Source organism: Apteryx mantelli, chromosome 3 (assembly GCF_036417845.1).
Source record: "Apteryx mantelli isolate bAptMan1 chromosome 3, bAptMan1.hap1, whole genome shotgun sequence".
In the NCBI taxonomy this organism is placed as follows: domain Eukaryota; kingdom Metazoa; phylum Chordata; class Aves; order Apterygiformes; family Apterygidae; genus Apteryx; species Apteryx mantelli.
Window position 1 is genome coordinate 20,570,291 of NC_089980.1, and position 8,921 is coordinate 20,579,211.

Below are 8,921 nucleotides of genomic sequence, written 5' to 3' on the forward strand. Positions count from 1 at the left end.
GAAACCCACTGACAGTGTCAGGCCTCCTCGAAGGGCTTGTCAGGTGCCAATTTCAGCTTATTGTTTTTGATGGCACATTTTTAATATCACCACTTCCCGTCATGCTCCTTTATTGTCCGGTGCCAAGTTCAGTCTGTGAATCTGCAACATAGTGTTAGCACACAACCGGGGACCTCATCCCACTCCTAGAGGGAGGCAAAGACTGGATACCCCCAGGATCACAACCACAAGATACTGCCCAAAGCTAGTTTGGGTTTCTTCCCTCCTTCCCCCACCACCCACGGGATTAAACAAGGAGGACAGGAGGGCTTGGTTACCGCTTCATAGAAAATCATAGCAAATGATGCAGGAGTTGAGTGCTGGAGGGAAGGACATGAGAACATCTTGAGCTGGTTTGGAGCTAAGTTTGCAATGCTGAGAACTTCCATATTCTCAACAACATCTGCAGTAAACAGCGATGAGCCCGTGTGGACGGGGCGCATTTAGAAACGCTTACTTTTTCATAGTGAAACTTATTGTTATCCTAAAAATTGTAATCTTATCGTATTTAAATCACTCCACATAAATAGACCTATGTATATTTTCGGTAGTTTCAGCTGAAACTTGTTAAGAACAGATGTACGCGTGGCTCTGTGGCAACAATCCTTTCAGATGTATTTTTCCATGATTGAATGTTTTTTTTCTCTTTAAGGAATAGAAGAAGTTTGTCATCATCAAAACAAAGATAAAATGGGCAGTGCTTTTAATTAATTGCTCAAGAAATACTTTGAGACCACAGAAAGAAAGATTCTGTCTCTTGGGTGGACCAGGGTTACGTGCCTCCGGTGGGCCTTGCCAACCCGGCCGCTGGGAACGGCCAGGCAGGTGTAGGAACAAACCCGCCAGGCGAACTGCCCCGCCGTGTTTGGCTGCTGGCGCAGGATTTGTCTTTCCTGTTGTCTCGCCGAGGTCGCTGGGTTCAGGCAGGGCAATGAGCTCATTCCAAAATGAGTCACAGCAAAGATAAACTGAGAGAAAGAGGTGTGACAACACGTCCGTGCAAGCTGCTCTAGCCCCTTGCTTAGTGCTGGGTTTCCTACCGCTTTGTCCCACAGGGTTGGCATTAACTGCACCTAGCCCCATCCCTGCTTGGTGTCGGGGGTTTGCATCTCCTGCGATTGCTTCCATGGGAGCATCCCTCTGCAGGAGGCAGGGTGCCCTTGCACCAGGGCTGGTGCCCCGTCCTTCCTTGTGGTGGCATGTTCAAGGGCAGCAGCCTCGGGTGTTCAGCTTGTGCTGCTGGAGCCCAGGGTGGGGTTTGCCTTACTTCCAAGTAGGAAGAGTTAGTCCACCGCAGCTGGGCAGAGCTTTGAGCCCTGCTGGGAGCCAGAGCAGCCTGAGGCTCGGTGGCAGAGACACAAGCCTTACCCTTGTCTGATCCCCATCCAGGCTTGCAGCGTGACTCCTCGTTCTCGCAGATGCTGCAAGAGCAGTGGCATTGCTCTGTGCCCAGCCATCCCTCCTCTTTGTCACCTGTTGGGAGAGTTCAGCGCCCCATGTGTCACTGGTACCCAGGGCCCTTGGGAAAATGTGGTCCCAGACCCCAACCCCCCTGAAGACACTGCTGAGCCAACGTCCTGCCTCTGAGGTCAAGGACATGGAGTAATATGCTTCCAAAGGCCTTGAGTTGCTTACGTCATAAGGACTTTTTTTCCCAAGGATTAAAACACAGTTTGCATCCCATACACCAGATTTATCAGGATATTATCTAGATCTTTAGTTGCCCAAGTGCTTATGTGTGTGACACAAAGAGCTTTTTTGCAAGCCTGGTCCCAAAGTTGCTTATGAACAGGGCACCCTGCCTCTCTCCATCAGGCTTTCCCTGTCACCTCTGGATAGGAATTGAGGTGGTGGTTAGGAGGAAAAAGAGCAAAAAAGGCTTTTAAAATTGGTGAATGCAAACTTTTGCTGACATCTCTCCCCAGCTTAAAGACATTTTTGAATGGCCTCTACACTTCTTTCTGTCTTCTTTAACAAAACAACCGGGCTGCCTTTTTAAGACCAGCACAAGCCTAAAGGTTTGAATGCCTGGGAAATCTTGGATGAACTTCGAAGTCTCAAAATTGGTAGGGACATTTCATGTCCTGCTGCTCAGCTGTTATCCAGGAAGGTGCTGTCTCAGCCCCAGTCTTCTCATCTGTGCTTATTCATGGTGGGAACAAAAAAAAAGTGAAATGAAAGCAGTGGAGCCGAGTGCAAAGTGATGGAGCGAAGAGATAGGGCAGGAGAAGCCCTGCCATTTAATTAGAAGGGGGGCTGGATATTTGCTCACAGATCCCAGGAACGCAATAGCAGCGAGAACAGAAAGCAGGCGAGAAATCACCCCAGAGCTCCTCAATCGGCAGCTCTGAACTTGTAAAGGAATAGAAAAGTTTAGCCCCAGAGCAGTAATGTAAAGAAGAACTGCCCCTGCCCCAGGCAGAGTTGGCGGGGAGATCTGGGGGAAGGCTCCTGGGCAGTTTCTGAAATTTGGACTCGCTGTATTTCTGGGACGGACGTGTGACTGCCCAAAGGATCTTGTTGCCATGAGTCATCCCAACGAAGGAGGGCCGGGGCCGACAGCGGGAATGCACCGTGTTAGCTGAGCTGTACCAGGAGCTGCCCCATTTGGAGGCTGTGGTTGGCTTTAAGGGAAATGCATATGGGCCTTCCCTAAAGCTGCTGCTGTTTTAAGTGGTGACGGGACTTAGCTCTGCTGTGGGAAATGTTGATTTCCTCTAGCCTCTTCCTCTGTAAGGCTGCGCGCCCTTTCCAACAGGCTCTTCCTACTGCCGATTTGCTCGGCGGTGTAAAATGGACAAACAAAGCCTGGCTTATAGCGTGGCCTGGCAGCTGGCAAAACCTCGGCTATGCAATAAAAGCTTTTTTTGCGTTAAAGAAGCCCCCAAAATAGCACCTGAAACCAATAAACTTCCCTTTCAGGAACTTCTGTAATTTGAAACACAACAAAAAAAAAAATCCAGAATTTTTTTAAGTTGTTTGTCAAGCGGGACTTTTCTTTTTTTCTTTTTTTTTAATTTCAGCTGGGCGGAGGTGACCTCCAGGCTGGTACACGGAGGGTGCTCAGAGCACTTGGCACGTGCTCTTCTGCCCAGGCCGATTCTTTTCAAATCGACTTAATATACAGCTCTTTTGTTGTCCTGCCTTTCTCTGGGAACAAAACGGTGCTTGGAGTAGCCCCTAAAACGTGTGCCTTTTGCCCGCGCCGGGCTTTCTCCGCTGCACACCGGTCTTCGTCCTCACTCCAAGTTTCCCTCGGACAGCTTTACCGTAAACCAGCTAAACCAAAACACGGTGTAAAAGCAGATTTTTTTTTTCACTCCAACCTCTTTCCCCCTACTCCCCCCCCCTTCTTTCTTCCTTCCTTTCAGGTTTTCCAGATGACACACAGTCACGTTGCGGCTGCGTTGCATCATACGATGTCAGCCCTCGCCGGGGCCGGCGCGGCGGGCGGCCCTCCCGGCCCTGCAGCTGATCTTTCAGAAGTTAAGTGGCTAAAAATATCTCCCTGCGCTGAACGCACGGGATGGGCCCGAGGCTCAGCGAGCGTAAACCAGCGCCGCCGGTGCGGGTCGACGGATCGCGCTGAGCTCGGCCGCCTGGGCGGCGGGGGGGAAAAGTCCACGCGGCCCGTCGCCCTGCAGGGTGCAAGCAGGGCTTTGCACCGGGAGGCAGCTCAAACCGTTGCCTGTATTTTCTTGCTTCAAGCGTTTGGCTGCTTTATGCGCCCGGCGCATCACCGCTGCCTGCCCCCCCCCCCGTGCTGCACAGGCGGGGAGCAGGTCTGCGGAGGGCTGCGCCCACCCCCGCGCAGGGCTAAGCCTGAGCAAGGGCTGCAGGACGGGCTTTGGGGTGAAAAGGCGGAAGCCAGGAGCCTTCACACCGCCTCCTACCAGAGGGGGAAACTGCACATGTGGGCACTGCCTGCAAGGGAAGGGTCTCTGCGCGGTGTCCCCTGGGCAAAGGCCTGTTACGGAGCCAAGGGCCAGCGAATCTCCCTCGAAGGCGCCAAGTTGCTTCATAGCAAGCTTGGATAAGGGCTGGCTCCCTGCATTTAAAAAAGAAACATCCCTGTGCTAACGAAGCAGTGAGCACACATAAGGTTTCGCATGCGGCCAGCATTCCCGGACTGAGAGAGGGGACTGTGGTTTGGGACACACCAGTACATCCCAACGCCGTTTCCCCCTTCGAACCCTTTTTGCTGCCACTCGACTCCGCGATAACAAAGTCCCGCTCGAAGCAAAGTGTCCTGCTCTAGCAGCAAGCCCTTGGCACACCTGTGCGTCTCCCTGCAGTCATGTATTTCTGGGATATTTGGTCTGGGGCCCTGGGGTAGGCTTTGGGCTGCATCGAAGTGCTTTAAACAAGTGCAGGTCAGGAAGGGGGTGCTCTGATATTCCTCTCTGCAGCATCTTCCCCTCCGTTTTCCCAGGCATCCCTCCACCCCTTCACCCCAGCTTTGGAACAGGCTGTTAGTGAAGTGGGGAGCATCTTTTGGATACCCCCGAGGGTTTCACCCTCCCTCACACGCTTTGCCACATTGGCGCCTTGTGCCTTATGCGATGTGCGTGCATGCGTGTTTTGGTTCTCACAACACAGAGGATGCACTGTGGCTTGATGCAAATGAGTGCTGAAGCTCTCCGGGAGGATGGCAGCAGTGCGAGGAGGCTGGCTGCACAGCGAGGGGTGGAGAGGTGCAGGGAAAGGCAGAGGCGCACAGGGCAAGAGGCCGGGCTGCGAGCTACTGCTTAGGTTTAAAGGGATGATTTTATTTTTTTTTTTCCTCCAGGGTTTCCTCTGCAAATGAGTTTGAGTGCCTGTTAGGAATCAGAGAAGTTTAACTGTATGAGCATTTAAAAAAAAAAAACCCAACAATTCTCATCTGATGCCCTTAGGTTAGTTTTACGAAATATTTCTAAACAAACCTGCCTGCCAGCTCTCTTTGAGGTGAACGGTTCCCCGGGCGCTGGTGTGCTTGCGTGCCTGCCTGCTGCAGCTGACGCTTGGCTGTGCAAACCGTTCCACGGCTTGGAAAGCCTCGCTGCAATGCAGAAAAAAAAGGAGGAAATTCACGTCGGAAAGCCATGCAAAGGCAGAGCTCTCTCTGCTTCGGGCTAGCAAGGCAGCTGCTTGCTGCTGGCGGGTGGCTGAATCCCCTCTCTGTGCCAGGAAGAGGAAAATAAGCGTTAAGGGGAGGCTGCTCCCGGCTGCTTTGTGCCCCCTGAGGGCTCCGCATGGGCCCCTTTCGCTCCGGGGTGAAACGCTGAGCTCCGTCCCCGCAGGGCTGGGGCTGCCCTCGAGGGCGTAAATCCCACCAAGGAAATCTTGCCAGAGGTCTCTGGGCCGATCTAGGGGAATAACAGCCCCAAAGAGAGCACCGGGGGCAAGCAGGGTGCTGCGGGGGTGCGGAAACGGGGCTGCTCAGAAATCAGAGCTGCTTCCAGGTCAGTGCCTGGAGGAATAAAGCGAGGGCTGCTGAGGTTTGGCCCTTGCAAAGGGAATTAAAGCGAACGCTAGGCACTCTATGACCGTAATAAAAAAAAGGAGAACAAGGAAAGAAGAAGTGGCGCTGCGACGCAGGCAGTGAGGGGCAGAGATGCAAGATAGCGGAGGCAGGGCCCCGAGGCGAAGCAACGGCTCCCTCCTCGGTCAGGGACGCTGGTGCCAAATGCCAGAGCCAAAGGGACATGGAGACGAGGCATGGAGCTGGGAAGGGATCCCTGCCTGGGAGGGTGCCAGGGGGCAGCAGGGATCGCTGGCTGAATAAGCTAATCATAGGGCAGCTCTGACCTGCCAGCACAAGGCATCTGTGAAACTCCAAGGCAGGGAGTTTCCAGCAGAGGTAGGGAAATATGAAAAGTCTCGTTGTTTTGCAAGGCACTGCTGAAGTATTAGCTGGAGAAGGGCAGGAGGTTGTGCTGACCGTGTGCAGGAAGAACCTGCTCGGACGGGAAGGGTTGCAAGGATTGCCTGCACATGGGGCGCTTCTCTTGGGAGAGGAAGCCCAGAGAAGCTGGCTTGCTTAGCCTTGCCAAATGGAGGCCATGAAAAGGCATGACAGCTGTCCAAAAATATACATGGGATGCAAATCACTTCTTGAGCACAAGGACACCTATGGCTATAAGGATAAGCTGCCCTGGACATGTCCAGGCTGGGAATTAGAAGAAGGCATCTCACCACCAGGCCTGGGAGGCTATACAAAGCCTTGCCAGAGAGCACCAGAGGCGGGTCCCCGAGCTGTTTTCAAGGCTGCTGGGTCCATGGGGACATTTTTGGCAGGCATGTGGCACAAATTGCCTTGGGACAGATACCCATAGTGCCAGGAAGGCTGCTCCAGCAAGGGGGTAGAAAACTGCTTTGCCCCATGCTCCTGGCCGCCTGCATGCTGCATTGCAGGAGAAAGGCTTGGCCAAAGCACCTCTGCTGCTGGGGATCCTGGTTTTTTTTCAGTAGCCTTGAGTCTAGCTCAGGGATGGGCAAGGCTGTTGATATTTATGTCTTCTTCCTTGCTGTTTCAGAGCTCAGGCACAGCTTGAACCTCTTCTGGTTTCACTGTAGATCTATACGTACCATTCCCTTAGTGAGTGATGAAGCCATACACGCACACGCACGCATGTGCACACGCAGAGTAATTACTCTGCACGCTTCACTCGGCAGTTCATTATTTATCCAATAAAAAAAAAAAAAAAAAGCTCCCAGTGTCATATTGCTGCGGTCCTGGGTAGTTCAAGTATAGTCTGTAGTGCTGCCAAATTGTAGATCAGCCAGTATTTTCTTGACAGTTCATTAAGAGTAATTTTTGTTTGTTGGAGCCACAGCTCAGGTTTATGTGTCTCCTTTTAGCAAAAGAAAAATAAAATAAAACCCTGCTGCCTGTAATCATGCTTAACAGTTTGTTTTGTGTCAATAATGTAACCTGAAAAATGTGAGTTGAATCAGATGCCAAACAAAAAAAGGGGAAAAAAATAGTTTCAGCACTTTCTGCCCCGGTCCTGGCTGGTGAGGCTGGAGCACGATCTGCAGAAGGCCTGGCGGGTTGTTTCCTCCCAGCTGGGCGATCCCTGCTGCCAGCAAAGTCCAAATGAAACATGAAGTGTTGGTGTTGCGGATACCCGGCTGCTAAGGGAGTTGAAGGTGGAAAGTTGACACTACAAGTTGTGGGTCAGGACTTTGGCAGCTGCAAGGGATGGTGCCCAGAGCACCGGTGCCTGTGCAAAGGCACGTGGATGATGGGAATAGGAGACGTGTTTTTAAGGGGATTTGGGCACTTAAAGATTAGACTAGCCACAGCAGAGCTCTAGAATGGTGCCTAATGCCTGTAAACTTCCTCTGGCCTTTATATGACTGTGTTTAAATGTAATAGTCTTTTTAAAGATTCTGCTTTGTTGTTAGGATTTATTCCTTAAAATGTCCCAGTTGGAAACTATTTTGTTTTATTATTGGGACAGTAAACAACCTTTAGCTGCTGACTGGTCTTGGTGGAAAACTGGGCTCCAGTTGCTTTCTAGTGCCTGTCTGAAAGCACGTGTTACTGCCGTCGCGCCCATGAGACCTAACGCTCTCCTCTCCCGTCCTGGTGCGGTGCATGTCTGCATGCTCCAACTCAGATGCAGGAGTTTTCCCAATGATCATCGCGTTCCTCCCATGTACACGGCAGGATAGAGGAGCTTGCAAAGCACGCACTCAAGATAACCACGGCAGACAGCTTAGTGGGATGGAGAGTGACTTAGCGCTCAGGAGGGCATGGCGCCACAGGGACACGGGGCTGGCTTTGCAGAGGGATGACAAACTTTGGATCCACCAGGGTGGGCCCGCCTTTGGTGCTCTCGCTTCGATGCTGCTCATGCGGCTGCGCTCTGCAGCGAGGACGTGCTTCCAGAAACGGCTTGGTAAATGTCAAACCATAGGAGGCAGCAGGCGGGGTTGCAAAATGTGCTAGCGGAGCCAAATCGATGGTATTTCCATGCGTTTCCGCTGTTGGAAAGTGTCTTGACTGCAAATGAGAACAAGATGTGAGGCTGCTCATGTCCCAGTCACTCCCAGTTGAAAGTGGTGTTAGGGGCCAAACTGCCCGCTGAGTGACCAAGACTGTATGTGAGGGCTAACAGATGTTCAACAAAGCTCCTTTGGCTTTTTGCGTAGTAAAGTCCCCTTGTCACTCAGGGGGAGAGTCTGAGAGAGGGCAAATAGACAGACACTGTGAAAGTCATCTCCTGGCCTCCAGCGCATGGAGATTTGTGTGGACCTTGCCCGTGGCCATGGGCACAAAGGATCCCACAAACACTGGATGTTCTTGATGATCTTCATAAAATGCATTTCCTCCCCCTGCTTTTACCACTTGCCCTGTCAGTGCACCTTTGTGAAGACTTGAGAAAAAAGTGACACACAGGGAAGGCATGGGAAATCCCATAATTATGTCTCATGTCTCAGCCTCAGGGAGTGACTTGAAACCTTTCCCTGCCCTCCCAGAACATCTTGTCCATCTACCAAGGATGCAAACTCAGGTTTCCAAAACAGGAGGCTGTAAGAGTGTTAATTCTCTCTTATAGCAGGGGATTTAACATGTCTGCTCTGAAGTTCACCTCAACCACAAGGAGAAAACTGCCCTATCGGGTAGCCCACTGCAATGTAGCAATGGGGCATCACTTGATGTTCTGCCAAGGAAAGATCCTGCTGGCCAAAAATCCAGCCCTTTGTCAGTAAATCCACCTGTGTTGGCTCTCAAGGTCACTTCCCGAGGACAAGAAAAGCCAATCCGTGCATAGGGAAGCTTTTCTGGTAACCTTGCCATCATTAAAGCCTCCTGCTCACCAAGCTCCCAGTGGCCAGGTCCAAAGGGTACTGGGAGATGGTCTGAGCTGACTGGAGGATAAAACCTCTCT